The following is a 16,431-nucleotide window of genomic DNA, read 5'->3' as shown; positions in this document are numbered from 1 at the left end:
ACAGGTAAGGTTCAGCCTCCAGAACCAATACAAATAATTCAGTAGCTTATTGTCAGATTTCTTGCACCACTGAAAACTAACAGATGCAGCAGCCTTCAGGAGGGGTAAAATAACATGTGGGATAAACCTACAGATATATTAAAGGCCTAATCACTGCACCATTCTTGTGGACATACTAAAAGGGACCAGACAAGAAAGAGGACACATTAGATGAACAGAGAGGTAATTCACAGCACAGTTGCTAAGCACAGAAGCAGCTGAGAAGTAATTTGCTACTGGTGGTGCATTAAATGCATGGTTATTTAGAAATCTACACTGATTCATGAACAGCAACAACTGCTGCATGAATAACTATTTCATTTCTTGTCTTGCTACTGCATATACTGAACCAGCAGCAGATATTCAAAGTATAGTTCAGGATTGCTACTCAGCTGAGACTGTTCTTTCAGAATCTGCACTGAGTTTGTCCTAGGATGAAAGGAAAGTACAGGGTCTCCTAAGAGTTCAACCAATACGTGTAGGTTAATGCTTTGTATGAGACTGAAGTTGCAAACTACCTATTCCTCACTACCCCCACCTGAAATGCTATTAATTTTCCTTATCAATATATGAATTTAAAAATACTTAGAAAGATTTTTCCGAAGGCTATCAAAGCTGAAACAAAGTGAGGGCATCTAAATTTACTGATTATGATTTGTTTAGACTCCAGGACTTATGCCTGAGAAACCTTTAAAGAATGGATTACACTAAAAAGGCAAAAGGCTAAACAATGTTAAAGCGCAAAAACCGTGTACCATTCCACAGTTCACTAAGCAAGTTTGCCTTCTTGAACGGTAATGACAATTTAACTCAATCCTTAAATGCCTTCAGATTTGGTCCTTTGATGTTTCTGTGGCATTACTCTCATGTTGTAAAGCACAATATAATTTTGCTTTGTACTCAGTCGGTTGTTTGTTAAGGGTTAAGGAGTATGGTAAGGCTGAGATCATTGGGCAGTGCATTCAGTGCATTTCCTCTGCACATGCAAAGGATCAGTGTTCCCATCTCCAAGAGACTAGCAGCTGATCTTAAGGATAGTCTCTGAAAAACACATCAGCATTAAATCAGCTGGATCACCGAGGTAAAACAACATGAGTCAGCAGCACATGTCCTCTGAGGAACGAAGGCTAACAGCATACGGGGCTGTATTAGCAGAGAAGCACAGCTGAAGGGCTGAGGGAGGAGGCAATTACTCCCCACTACTCAGCAGTAATAACACGGACTCTGAATACCACGTTTGGTTTTGCTCTTCCCAGCAACCTCCTCCTCCCCAGTATGAGATGCCACGAAGATTGTTACTGGGCTTAGGCCCATGAAAGACAAGGAGAAGCTAAGAGCACTAGAGTAGCCAGGGGTCACTGAGCTAGATCCCACTACCTGAAGGAGGATGCTTGTTGAGAGCCTTAAATCAAACTCTTCTTGGAGGCAATGCTGCAAAAGTACAATAAGTGTTTGGACAACACTCTCAGGCTTGGTGTGATTCTTGGGATGACTATGTGATCATGATGTGTCCCTTCCAACTCAGCATATGTATGGTTCTATGACAGGCACATGCTGCACCATTGGAAATTCAGCCTGGCCATAAGAAAAAAAAAGAAAAAAGACATCTTCACAACAAGAGCGGTGTAGCACTGGCCTAGGTTGCCTGAGAGGCTGCAAAAATCTTAATCCTGTAGATCACCAGTCTCCAAAGAGAGGTAAATGCACCTCAGCACAAGTCAAAGGCCTCTTTACTGATGGGGTGGGTACCTGATCAAAAACTTTGGAGACCAGTGCTGTAGAAATCAAAACCTGACTCTGCAAGGTTCTGACAAAGGGCTGAAGCAGGCAATCACTAAACGCTCTGTCAAGCAAAATTCTTCTGTGAATTCCAGAACATTAGTCAATCAAAATACAATATATCATCATCATTATCATGGCTGGGCTTCACGAACGAAGATTTGAGAGGGGCTCTACCCACACTTGCTACAAGCGCGCTGATGGCTAAAAAGGCCAATGCGAGATAGACAAGTCCGGTTGCAGAAGGTACAGTAGAAAGACTCCCCAGGTGATATGGACAAGACGCGATTCTTTCTGCGTTATCTTTTCTCCTCAAGAGTGATCCTGCGTGTGTTCTCAAAAGCAGCAGCAGCGTTATAGATGGTGTGTCTCCAGGCCTCCCGATTGGAGGCCAGAGTAGACCAATGGTGGTGATCGATATTGCCAAGGTTGAGGGATTGTTTCAGGCAGTCCTTGTATCTCCTCTTTGGGGCTCCTCTCTTGCGACAGCCCGTGGCAAGTTCCCCATAGAGCACAATCTTAGGGAGGCGATGGTCCTGCATCCTGGAGACGTGCCCTGCCCAGCGCAGCTGAGTTCTCAGCAGCATGGCCTCAATGCTTGGGACTGCTGCCTGCTCAAGGACAGACGTGTTGGTCACATAGTCAGTCCAGTGGATGTTTAGGATTGTACGGAGGCAACACATAATGCCAAAGTTAAATGGTTTTCAGTAGATTGGAACCCAGAGGAAGGACACTAGTTTGTATCCGAGCTCTAAAAGCTGCCAGATTCTCAATTCAAATTTCAAAGCAACAATAACACCACTAACCAAAACTCAAACTTTGGAAGACATACCCATAACTCTGTCTATAACAGAACTACTTTATAATCTATCCTTTCTCCTAAGAAAAGGAAGAAGGCTACATTAGAGGGTAGCTATGAATTAAAAAAGTGGAATTAAACATCCTACAGAAGCAGGCTTTCCATTTTGGTTGGGCTGCAGGCACTACTCTGATAAATGTAGTGACAGCTAATAATAGTGCTGTGTATAAGAAAAACATATGGACCACTCCTTTCCTAGAGATTCACTGCTTCTGGTTATTGAGTTTGATATGAAGGATAATTAATTGTTTTTCTCACCACTGGAAGACTTACAAGGCCACACTCCACAATGGTATCTCTGGTGCCTACTAAAGGAGAAATTTGCATTGTTGTTTTTTTTCTCAGTTTTTGTGATTTACAGCGCTGCTTCTCTACCTAAGTTATTATCACAATCCTTACACAGCAACTTAATACACTTTCACATCCTAATTCTGTCAAATCTGGTGAACAGACACAAACTTTTATTCTTACTGAGAGCTGTTAACAAGAGCCTTGATCCTACACAACACAGGGACAAAAGTTTAAGCAAGGACAAGCCAAAAGAGCCTAACACAGAAGGGCACAGTGTAAGAAACAGGCTTAATGAAATCAATACTAAATGTTTCCAAACTGTATATTGCTATTATATAAAAAAGTGATAAAACCAGGACTGTTCTGAAGTTTCATACATGCTTCAACCTGTGCCATATTACAGCTGCCAATTCAAGGTTGTCATAAGGCGTGTTTTCCCAGTGGGTTCAGTACAGCAGAGCAGGTGTGCATTCCTTCTTCACCTGGCTCTTCCTGCAGCTCTGCTCCCCCAGGAACCACAGGCAAGGCTCGTCCTCCAGTTCAGATAACTCCCAGTAAGAAGGAAAGGTTTCTCTGAATAGGAGACGGCACTTCTGAGGTTTTGCCAAAGACCAAGGAATGAATTTACAGAACCTAAAAGACCATAAAACCATCGCCCAATCCTAATGCAGGAAATGCTTTGATTCTGCCTTCTCCAACATGAAGGCAGCAGGTGCACTTGAAAAACAAACATCTTTCAAACAGCTGAAGCAATAAAGCCCTCTTTTATATAGATTAGAGCCTCACATCTGAGTGACTCTTCAAGAAGATGCAAGCTACTATTGAAACTTTTCCTGTGATTGAGACATTTAGAAGTAAATACCTTGTCCATTCTTTGGTGGCTACTGTAAGATAAATTTATTCTTTATGATTTCCTAGAGTCCTTAAAACATATCTCCTCCTTGACAATTTCAGACTTGTAAAAATTACTATCATAATTCCTTCCTATCTGTAAATTGGCATCCAGTTCAAAAGTTATCAGATAAGAGTGGACAAATACAAGTGCCCGAGATGTAAAAATATGCTAAAATGAGGAAAATTCTAGAATATTCCAATGCAGCCCTAGGGCGAAGAGGAGAGAACAAAGAATATACAACAGATGTTAGTCATATCACTTAATGTAGTACTGGAAAAAGCTCAAATAGAGTGATGCAGCTGGTGTAGAAATGTATTAGAATATAATTACCCAGAGATCCATAAGGTTGTAGCTGAGCTATTAAAAGTTATGAAGCATGCTGAAGAGTTTTGTGTTTTTAAGAATCAGAACTGAGCAGAAGGATTTTATTTCCTCCCCCCCCACCCCGTACATTTACCACATTCTAGTCACACAGTTTCAAATGCAGCAATTACAGTACACTAGCTTTTTCTTTTTCAGTTCTGAACTAATTATTTCAGTTAATATGCAATTTATTTAAAATATATGATTTATTCCCGATAAAGTATTTTTCCTGTTTTAGAAGTGTTTCCTGGGACACTTGATAAAACATTTTCCAAAAGAACAGAGAAGTGTTAATTTTTGTTAGAAGAAAGGTGTTCCGGGGACGATTTCTCTTTCACTAATTTGACAACCTCCTTTTAAGTACAGTGAAACTGAAATGGCTATTCCCTTCGTTGCTGGTCCTAATACAAAATTGCAGATAGGCAATACAGGAAAATTACAAAAAGTATAGTTTCGTAAAGTAAATCAACAAAGTCTGACATTCACTTAAAAGTGAAGATATGCTAAATGTTTTAATAAGCACTGGAACACCCTATCGAAAAAAAGTACCTACAAGATATACCAAAAATATGGAAATACTTCAGCTGTAGCTCTCAAGTGTTGTCACAGACACTCACTCAACATAATTCTCAAAGTCTGATAAACGTGATACACAACTCTGTACATACTGTATTACCACTAGAAGCTGAACAGCAGAAGTTGTAAAATGAATGCAATACTCTTATGAAAGAAACACGATTGATGAGCAAATGCAAGTTGCACGCGAACAGCCAAAACAGTTACTGGATCTAACTCACACCCAACAGTCAACACCTATCTACTCAAAGCAAGAATGGCCAAGGCACACAATGGCAAACTTTAGCACTGCAGGAGTTAAGCATGCCATAGGGAACTAATACTTACTTCAGGTTACCTTCATACTTCAGGCTATGAACTGCGATGATTTAGGAGCAGTTTCAAATGCAGTTCATGCATTCATGCCATGGGTACTATAACCGACACGGGAATGCATAGCAGCTGACTGGAAATGCTCCAGCTGTTCAAGTTTAATGCATTTGTATTTATGAGCCAGTAGTTTTTGAATCTGAGCCAAAGAGGCTAAGTTCTTAATAGCAGTTGATGTAGGAAACTAAACTTTTGAAGGTGAAGAGTATATAGAGAAGAACTAGACACTGATAAACCAGTCATCCGTAAAGGCACAATATGTTCATGGCACTTACCACCTCAGCTTGTCCAGCATAAGTGTTAAACGCTTGACTGTACACAGCGAGACCAGTGCAACTGAGACTACTTGAAAACAACACATTCTGGTTTTAAATGTTATTATTATTAGATTACTTTAAAAAAACCCAATAAAATAAAACCATCCACAGTCCTTATCTGGATGAAGTATATATAACTTGAAGCCATTGCATAAGAAAAATTCAGTGCTTTCCAATTATTTGCCCCTCCCTCTTACACCTTCAAAGAAGTCTAAACCGGTTCCGTAACTCTTAGTAAGTACTAAGTGCAATCCTTCCACAAATCAGAATTAAAACTGCTAATTTTGCTTGGAACTAATTTGATAGTGTACATTTTACAATTAATGAGTAACCTGTTAGTGCTGGGTGCAAACTTACACCTAGTCTTTAGCAGGTACATTAATCCAACGCACTGACACACACTGGGAGCAATACTGTGGCCTCCTTTGTCTTAGAGAACAACTTCCATTTAAATTCTCTTGGGAATCATCCTCAAAAAGAAATGAGGAGAGTGAACTACACAGTGTATTTTTTGCACCACTTAGAAAGATCTTCAATGCAATTTCACTTTATTTATGCTACGTTGATCTGAACTATGGGACTTTCTTGTTTTATACTCTTTGTTACTCTCAAGAACTTCCTTAAACCCTCCTAGTTTTATACCAGCTAAATCAGGTTCTTCTAAGCTTCTGCCAGGACTGGATTTCCTTCAGTTTGTTTTCTGAAAATCACATGACTTCAAAACCAACTTGGCCTTTCCCAGTTAACTGTTAATCTTGCCTTCATTTCTGCTTAACAACATGCTTATTTTTTGAGAAAACAAGCAAATTCAATGCCAAGAAACAAGCTACTTCCCCATTTGTTATTGACTCCCGTTTTTCAGAGGCTATGAGTAGCAAGGACAAATTTCCAAAATAATTTTTCATATGATTCCTTAAAGGCAAACTAAAAACATGGATATATTTTTATTAATGCCTGCAACTGGTCAGCGAGATAAATCTATTGCAGAGACAGCTGCCAGTGTTGGAGCTACAAAGAGTGCATGATTCAAGCAGAACAAGCAGCTTTTAAAGAACTCTTATGAAACAGTTTTTTCCTGTTCATTTCAAAAAATGGAAACTGTGATATCCAAATGCAAGACATAGGATTGATGAGGCTACAAGTCTAAGAGATTTAGAAATTCATCTCCACTGATTCTTTTTGGAAAACCTGTAGGTCTCTGCTTCCATAAGGAATAGGACAACAGCACAGAGCATGACAAGTCAAGACAGACGCATGGAAACTACTTCTCAAGAGCAAAAATCCACCGAAACAGAAGGTCTTTTGAGGCTTAACAAACGCATTTGAAGGGTGCTCTTTTATCAAGACTTTAAGCTGCTCAAAGTCAGTTCTGCTTAACTGTCCTGGCAGCTCCCACTTGCACCACTGCAAGCAACTGGTCATCAAAGTGAATTAAATAAACTGTAGCACTGATGTAGTTTAAAATGAATCATATAAAAACTGGTTAGTTTTAACCTAGAACAGTTTTCTCATCAATTTCCATTTTTGCAAATACACAAATGAATGCCAAGCACAAGAATAAACAGAGATTATGTGCTTCGAGAGGAACTGCTTCTGCCAGCGTCAGTGTTTAGCATTCACAAAGCTACAGACCATGACAGTAAAGTAAGGTCAAGAGGCATTCACCCTGCCAGGTGCTTCACTTTCCTAATATTAAACGTAGCCACAATGGTACCAAAGCAGTTATTGTATGCCATAGAGAAAAATAAATAAATAAAGCAGAGCAGTCAAACAGCATCTGAACCTGAATGCAACTCTTGAAAGACTGAATGTGCTATCCATGCATGAGTTCTCCAATGGAGGAGTGCCTGCAACTACTGGAGGGGAAGATAAGCAAAACAAGAGCAGATTTCTCAGATGATATAAGCACTCTCTTCTCCCAAGCTCCACACTATCTGCCAAGAAAAGTATTAGTCAGTCAAAACACCATGGGACCAACTAGTTGGATTGCCCAATTGAATCAAGAGGACGAAGTTGCTCTCAGCTTCCTCTTTTACACGTGAAGTTGCAACACTGAACAGTTGTCAATTTGTTAACAACAATACAGTCACAAAAATCAGAGACTGATCTGTTTGGAGCTGTATTGCCCTGATGTACATAATTAAACGTACTGGGGTATTTTTAAGATCTATTGCTTGATTTATGGTAACTTATCCTCAACATTGAAATGTCACCATTCAGTGGAATGTGCATACATACTAATATTATTATATGTGGACAGTGAAGTCATTAGCATGCCTGAAGAAGGTAAAACAAATTACATTTCAGCTGCATCTAACACTGTTCACTCTCAACAGTCACTACTCACTTCCACAGCTTCTTTTAGTCCTAATTTTTTAGTACTTCAGCACCTTCAATCCATTTTCCACACTAGACTAAAAATGGGTAAATAATTGTCTAAAGTATGGTCTTCCCCATTTACATTTTTAATAGAATCTATAGAATTTCCAAAGGTGTGGTAACACTTGTGGCTTATGACATTTATTCCTACTGTAGAAAGTCCTCTAACAGCCTAAAAATATGTATTTTGAAATATTAATGAATTGTTATAGTCATGGTTCTCTCTCACTGCCAAGGCATTAATTTCAATCACCAAAGTTCTTGTTAAACCTTCTTATCCATTCAGTTTTTGCTTACAGGTTAGCTTCCAGCTACATGCACGCTTTTTGCAGATCATTACTACTTGATTTACTATCACTAAAATGTGTTCCTTTGCCACAAAGTAAAATTAATCCGCTTGCTATTCTGTTCCTTATGTCTACATTTCGTTCTGTCAAGTCATCTACTAGATACGGTTCTTCCAGTTAAAAGGACAACAAACTCTGAAAACCAAAACCCTGCAGTCTGAAAACTGGAAGTTACAGAAGAATTTGTTTTATAATCAAAGGAGTAAGATATGGAATTGAGTATACTATGTTAGCAAGGGGAAATGAGACAACAGTTTGACAGCGGCCCATGCTTGAAGGATCCTGTACACCACAAACATTGGATCTGTACATCGGGGAAACTCCATCCCATTTACAAGTAAGTATTTACACTTGCAAACTACAGGTTTTTTACTTTTTACTGCAGGTAACAATAAAGCTCTAGGTTTGCTAAGTGCATTTTCACTTCAAACTATTCAAAATCAAAAGCCATTAAGAACTGAGCTTCACAGATTTAAATGCAATGAAGGTACAAAATAAACTCGAAGCAAATTCAAAAAGAATTGTCATGAAGAAGTTAACATTTGTCTCCTGCGTATTCTTTTTCCCTTCCAGTTACAGAATAGAGTTACTATCTATTCACAACTTTAACAGTACAAATCCTTTTGGACCTTGTCACTTTCCCTGAGGACAATTTCCCAGACTTTCTGTAACAGATTTTTCAAAACATGGAGGACATTGGTTCAATTTAGTGAATTTTCATAGTTTTGAAACAATATTTTTGACATTATATTATAGAAGCCTGTATGTTGCCAAAAAAAGTAAAAGGGCTTGTTTTAGTCTTTCTGGAAAGCAGAAGGCATTTATTTCATCTTAGAAAGTGCTGTGCTTCTCTTACTAATGGATAATAAAAATTAGCTCTACTGGTAACACTGGGATTGAAAACTTGTAGATAATTCCATTTTGGACAACTCTTTATGTTCCAAGTAATTAAATATACAATAAGGTACAACATTTTCCATTGCCTATAAATGCAGAAGTTTTGCAGCTTATCTTTTCATCTGTCCTAAATGCTTTGGAACAGTTCTGGAAGCAAAGGTGGGGTGAGGTACACTGTAGGCACATTCAATGCTCCTGTTTAACTTCTGCAAACTGCTGTTGGGATGGTGTTTGACACCCAAGATACTTAAACTGCAAGAGTGGGTACCAATGTTAACCTAAGCGATGTTTTGACTGCAGAACAGCATGAGCAGAAGATTCACACATCCTGCAAGAGCAAAAACTTAAAGGGACACAAAAATAAAAATTATGTTAAGCAAACTGGTAGATACACAGGTAGGTCTGATGAAGCTGAGGGCAACAAGTGGGAACATTTCCATTGGGAAATGGAATATCACTACAATTGGGAAAACAAAAGCATTCTAAACCAATACATCAAAGAAGAGTATTAACATGGTCCTCTACACAACTGTGCCATCAGAGTGAAGACCAACAGTCTCCGCAACACGTACTGAAACCAGAACAGACTATCAACCCAGCCAAGAAAGGGTGCATAACATAGCAAATGAGTATAAAAAGAGTTCAGTGTGAAAGCAACGGCTAAAAATTCTATTTAATTATTGACAAAGAAGCATAGCAAATTCTACCTTAATTTACATTTTGTTAAGGTCATCTATGACAGGTTAGCAAAAAAGTCTGAAGATTTTTCAGTGGTTACAGGTTCAAGAGTATGTGAGCAGCTGGAATGGGACAAGATCTCTAGGGGGAAAACAGAACAACTTAAAAAATATTTGTTGCCTCTGAAACTAAAGGCTAATTAATTGGAATGATTAAAGATGACAACCTACAAGAAACATGTAATAGTATTAAGTGTTACAGACACTTTCTAAACATCCTGCTACCTCATCAGCCCTACAAAATACAGACCTCAGGATGACAATCCAAAATATTACTGAACATAAACAAAACCATTGAACCTCATGGATAGACAAGTTTAAGAAAAAGGCTGATAGTGTTTTTCTATTGGCATCAAGTGAACATCAGCATTAAGGAAGCCCAAAGTTTACTGTATATGTCAAAGAACGAGCGAAAAAAACGGTCATTTCTGTAGCTCAGGAAACATTGGCCCCATGAGCAAAATAAACATTGTTCGTGTTTGCTGAACAGAAAAAGCAGCAGTGTACTCATTCCAAACTATTATCGCTTTCCTGAGATACAGACAGTATCTTTTAGTTAAGCTAAAGAGTTGACATCCCAAGTCAAATCTATTTTTACTTAGATCTGGTCCTACAGGAAAACCAATGGCTCACAATTCAACTCGTGCACTATAAACCGCAGCCAAGTTGAATTTTGTGACAGATTGCCTGGGAATTTCCCCAAGCCAACAGTCTTAAAGAAATCAATGATAAAATCTAGAAGTGTTATTGACAGTTATAACAGAGAAGAAACACTGCATGTTACCTGTAGATATTTTAGCAGAGATTTAACTAGAAATCCCATAAAGACTAGAAGGTGGACGTGAAAAAAGCTACAAAGTTGCTGAAGAAAGATAAGAATTCCTCAGGTTCCAGGATACACCGACAAGAAACATCAGTGGCTGCAGACAACTCTGGGAAGTGGGCCTGCATCCTCACGAAAAACATCTTCTCTAGTATCTCTGTCTGGGAATGAGCAAGACTGCATGTTTGCCAGTTCCACCGAAAAAAGTGCGAAAGTATTGACAAAGATGAAAAATTGTACCTCTCCTAAAGTCAGGCTTTAGGAGTTGTGCTTCCCAGTAAGTCCTAAGACAGAACACTGCAGAAGCATGTTCAGTCAAGTAGTTAAAGTTGCCATAACAATTATGATGGATCTCCTTAAGATATTTTGACCCAAAATGATTACCAGCATAACACTGAGTTAGCCAACACAGGTCCAAATTCAAGTAAAATTAAATTGCCACAAGGCAAAGAATAACAAAGAAAAGCATCCCAATATCCACAGGACTCACAGCCCAAAGCAAATCAGTTATTAGTCCAAATCATAATTCAAGTTTCTGCAATTTCATTGCAGTGTTGCCTATAAAAATCTAAAGCTTCTGAGTTTCAAGTTCACAAACTAGTAGAAATTCTAACTTGAAAAAGGTAGAAATGCTACTAATGGACTGAAATTAGGTAATTTAAGTGTTGGGTGCAATGACCTGAGCCTCATGTAACTCCTACATCTAGAGCTTGTCATACAGCAAAAAGCCTCAGAAGATCTCCATCTGCCCTGCAAAAAAACCCTGAGACACTCATCTAATTCTGTCTTAATCTTACCATCTACAGTAGTCAGCCTGTGACTCTGCTCAAAGCAGATTGCTCTCCTCCTGACCAAGTGACCTAAGCAACTGATCACTGAGTCCTGGCCTTTCTGAGGACAAGGATCTGTTTTTCTCTTAACCAAGGCTTCATCTGCCAAAAATCAGAATTCAGTGCCCCAGTGTAACTGATATAGCACATCGGTCTTCTCCTCCAAAGTCACCAGAAAAAGCATTCTGGTGTAGTTTGCTAAAACAAGTCCCAGATTCAATACATATGCATCAAGATGACTTGTGCACACTCTGTACACAGACTGAACCTAAAACTAGATGCTGTGTTGATCAGCACCCCTCCTGCTTCCTCATGCTTAGTAGAAACACCAGCTGTTAAGAACTCTATCCAATTTGCAACATCAACTACTACAGAAACTCAGCTACTTCCATCTTTCACATACATGCACAGTTTTCTCCCTACCTGAAAGCTTGCTACTTCCCCATTCATCATGTGATTAAATTTCATAATTATTTGAGACCATTTCCTTAAAAAATAAAAAAAGAGGCAAAGAAAAAGTTAACTGATTGTCCTTTCTGAATTTTAAGGACCACTGAATTGCTGTGATTTTGTGTTGCTATTTTATAACACAGAAAATAAACATATCTATGGATGCAGATTCACATCATGGCTACAGTTAAATTTCTATGCTGTGCAAAGCGGAAAGTTTCCCATTGCCATAACAACAAAATAGCTTCTTTTAAGCAGAAAGCTAAGCAGGACTGGGTCCTAAAGCTTCTAAAACAGAAGCTACCAAGCACTTAGCAGCAAAAAATTATGAAATTTTAAGACTCCAAAATACTTTAGGATATTAATAATCAGATGTGTATTTGACCAAACGCAGACTTAAATTCTAAAAACAAAGAACATTTCACAGAAATTATTTCATGACGTGAAATGTTCCGAAATAACATTTGACATCCAAGGTGGCTTACAAATTGCCTTCGACAGGGTTAAACTAATGACTAACACGTCTTGAGGTGCCGGTTATAGCGTCTGCTCCTACCCAATGTATTTATTTTCCCTTGTTTCTGCTGCTTATTTCCTTCACTTCGCACAATAAAAAAACTGCTGAAAAGTTTCATTTTTGCTTTCAGTTGTTTTCACTTTCTAAGTTGCCTGGAAGCAACGAAAAGTTTCTGTTTAGGTTAGAACCAATATTGGGCGATGCTCGGGGAGGAAGGAATCCGGCGTAAATCTCGTTGAAAGAATAATGCCTCTGCCAGCACTTGGCGAGACGATTACCGTGTTCGCGAAGATTGTTTTACCTACACACAGAAGCTCAATCCCTTTAGCTGGGAGTTGCAAGGGAACCTTTACGGCTTAGCAGAACAACAACAACAACAACAGCGAGAAAGAGGTGTTGAACAGCACCACTTCCTTCTCCTCCCCGCCTGTCACAGCCGGCTCAGCTGTTCTGGTCGCGCTCCGCATCTGCTTCTTTCTCCTTCTCCACCACCGCCTCCTCCCGCGGCCGCCCGGCGCTGACAGCGGGCGGATCCCGCCGCCCCGGCCGGCAGAGGCACCTCCGAGCGGGGACGGAGACACAAAGTTTCTTTGGCGGGGCTCCGCCGGCGGCACCGGCTCCCCGGGCCAGCGCGGGCAGCGCCGCTCCTCAGGCACCGCGGGCAGGTATCGGCGCCGCCCCGGTCCCCTCGCACCCCTCCGGCCGCCCCGTCGAGGGGAAGGGGGCGGTTCGCCAGCAGCGCCTACTCACCGCCATGGCCCCGCGGCTCTCCCGGCTAACGGTCCGCGCTCCGCCGCCAGCGGGCAGCGGCGCCGGGGCGGGCAGCGCCGGCGGGGGAGGTCCCGATGGCGCAGCCCGGGCTAGGGGCGGCGCTTCCCCCACCCCTTTGCCCGCCTACTCGACGTACCTGTGCTCCGGCCGCCGCCGCCACTCCGCCACCGTCTCTTCCTCCCCTCTCCGCACCTGTCACTGCCTCCCGCGGCCACCGCCGCTGCCGCTGCCGCCGCCGCCGTCGTCCCCGCCCCGCCGCCTCAGCGCTGCCTGCCGCCTCAGCCGGCGGCGCGCGGCCGCCATCTTGGGGGAGGCCTGAGGGGGGCCGCGAGGGGGGAGTTGGCTCCGGCGCGCACAGCGCCTGCGCGGAAACCTGCCGGGGGGGCGGCGAGGGGGCGTCTGCCGGAGGGAGGGTCGGTGAGGGACTGGGGGCGGGGCTTGCGGATGGGGGCGGGGCAAGGCTGAGGAGGCGGGGCCTGCGGGAGGGCACCAAGGGAATGGATGGAGGGTCGAGCTCTGAGTCTGGGGCCTGTTTTGGGGTCTGGGTCTGGGGTCTGAGATCTGGGGTCGGGGTTGCACCTGTGGCCCTGGTACTGGGGCATGGGGTCTGCGCTTGCTTGTGTAAGCTATGCTCAGCAATAACAAAAACATCTCTATATTGATCAATCCTGTGTTTGCTACAAATCCAAAACACAGCCCCATACTAGCCACTGTGAAGAAAGTGAACTCTACCCCAGCCAAACCCAGCACATTCCACCACTTGTGCCATACCATTTACATCAAGCCCTGGTCCCACACTATGTAGCACAACTTTAGCCACCACCCTTCTTCCTGTGCCTTGATATAATACACAGATGTCATTCCTTTAGTCAATGGACCACCCTTGTAAAATGTCCATAGAATGGCCACAAAGGCCCGCAAAATGTCTCTTGAGTTTACTTATTCCATGACTTAGGGTTCCATCAGTTATGATGGTAACTCAGGACAGGAGAAGTGGTGTGTTGTGTGGAATTACTGGGCACCAAAGTCAGCTCATGTTAAGTTACTGATGCACTGCTTCTTGTAAGGCTGCTCTTCCATTGGTTTGGGTGGTTTCTGCTGTGATAATTCCTGTAACGTGCAACTCGAACCATAGTCCTGGGGCTGAGGCTTGCCTAGGTTGGGCCCTTGCATGGCAGAGTGAAGGGTAGGAAGGGCTGCCTCTTTTCTGTACAGCCATTACTGCAGTGAAAGTCAAAGGACTGAGGTTAAGCAGAGTCCCAGGTGCACAAGAAAGGCTGTGGGCACCAGAGGTGTACCCTGCCTGCTGCCCAAGCATGTAATATCCAATACCTGAGAGGAAAGGGGAAGAAATGCACCTTTTCCAGGTGCTTGTGCAGGGAGCAACTATCTTCCCTCAACACCTGCAATGTTCAGCTGGTGTCCTGAATGCTAATTTGTGATTATCCTTTGCTTAATGTTTGTCCTTTCAGCCGTTATGGATTGAAATTATTTTACTACAGTATTTGGCTTAATGACCTTCTGCAGCAGTGGACCAAGCAGAATGAGATGTTTTATAAAGTGATTTTGTTAATTTACCTTAAGTTCTCTGTTATTAAGTTAGTAAGTTGTTATTTCTCTTGCATTTCAGCAGTGTTCATATTTTTATAGCTCCACAGCAGGAAGACAGGTAGCTCCTATCAACAAAGGATGCATTAAATGATGTTTTGCCATCTCCTGGTTGCTCACTATAGGCCCCCTCTCCAAAATTCATAATTTCAGTGGTGAATAGCATCCTAGATTATGGTATCTCAGATCTGAAAAACTAGAGAGACATGGGCCTGATCAATATTTGGATGAGCTACCTCGTTAGATACTGCGGAAAATGCTGCTGGTGATTCATTCAGTGGCATTCGTCTGTCTATGAGTCAGGGTTGAACAAATGCCACTGCACAGCATTTGTGGGTTGTACCATCCAAGGGCATAAACTGGAGATTTTTGCCAATTGCAGCTGTTAGGAGATCACTGATTTTCATACCTTGTTCCAGTTTCAGTATGGGTTTCTGGAATTAGCCAGCAGTTTTGGTGGAATACAGCAAGGGGTTTCCATAGTTGCTTATATCAGGCCCCACACATTGGTGGAGGGGCCAAGAACAGCAGTGGCAGCAGTGGCCATAGGAACCATTGTAGGCAGCCACAGATCCCAGCTTTGTGTCAGACTGCACAGTTTTGAATTGATGCATGCAGCATGGATTGTACATGTCCCACCACCCTGGGAGAGAGTGTCCCTCATGCCTTCTCCTGGCTTCTCAGGGGTGCTGCCCCCTTACATCCCTTGCATGTGAAATTAAGAAATCCGTGTGATGTTTTGGATGTATGGGTGCAGACATACAGCTGGGACAGGAGATAGATTGGAGTGTTTGGAGCTCTTCTCCCCATCCAAACGCTGGTCCTGGCGGTGCGTAAGTTTGCATTGCATGGCACAGTCCTTCATCTACTTCCTTCATTTTTACATCATAGATGTATAAATAAGAGTGTATAAAATTCCGTTTTCTGCTGGAGAACCAATTAAAGTCACCTGGAAATCCTTCTGAATAATATTTAAAGTGAGTGGAAGGCACTGGGAACCAATATAGTGACCTCTGTGTCTCTGTTTAAGGGCTTGTGAATAAATGGATTTTTCTAAGCCAAAACTAAACTAGAATGGATTATTTACAGGTGTGAATTGCCTATCCAGGCACTTCTCAATGACTGCATTCATCTGCTGCAGGACTTCCCAGAAGGACTCGAGGAGACAGATTTTTTTACGGGTCCACATCCAAGTGCTCATGATGAACATTTATGAAATTGATACTGTAGCTAAATACAGTAGAGGAAAGGTGAGGAAAGAAAAATTGTATTGCAGAGTACCCTCTTAAGATATAGTTGTGACTGGACAACAATGCCCTCCTTCTTTGGCTCTCATTTTTTCAATCAATCAAAGTTACTGTCTCCAGACTACTGTGAAGAATTGGTGTTATAACAGTCATTACTTCAAGTTTGCATTAAGTTGTATTTACTCAGCAAAATATGTAGCAGTCTGGTGCTGGGATCAGAACTGAGCAACTCATGCTAGTTTTAAAATGCAGATCACTTGATCCAATTCTCCAGTTCTCTCCATCCTTGCAAGATGCACCATCTCTGGAAACATTCAAGGCCAGGTTGGATGCCCCT

At 41.8% G+C, this 16,431-nt stretch overlaps 1 protein-coding gene across 3 annotated transcripts in view; it reads right to left on the bottom strand.

The window, feature by feature from the left end:
- Positions 1 to 13,422, bottom strand: part of FNDC3A (fibronectin type III domain containing 3A) — a 116,952-nt gene extending 103,530 nt beyond the window's left edge. The window contains exons 1-2 of one of the 3 annotated variants that reach the window (XM_027890820.1): positions 13,376 to 13,394; positions 3,831 to 4,069 (exon numbers count right to left, since the gene is read on the bottom strand). The gene's annotated coding sequence lies outside the window, so the exon portion shown is untranslated. Of the gene's footprint in view, positions 1 to 3,830; positions 4,070 to 13,218; positions 13,290 to 13,375 lie in introns of those variants that run through there. The other 2 variants (XM_027890818.1, XM_027890819.1) reach the window with 2 other exon arrangements.
- Positions 13,423 to 16,431: the final 3,009 nt, after the last annotated feature.

This window comes from Empidonax traillii, unplaced genomic scaffold (genome assembly GCF_003031625.1).
Source record: "Empidonax traillii isolate 1590-97213 ecotype Southwest subspecies unplaced genomic scaffold, ASM303162v1 scaffold298:size702513, whole genome shotgun sequence".
In the NCBI taxonomy this organism is placed as follows: domain Eukaryota; kingdom Metazoa; phylum Chordata; class Aves; order Passeriformes; family Tyrannidae; genus Empidonax; species Empidonax traillii.
Note: the sequence above shows the minus strand (reverse complement) of the source record. Positions and strands in the feature narration are given on the sequence as shown.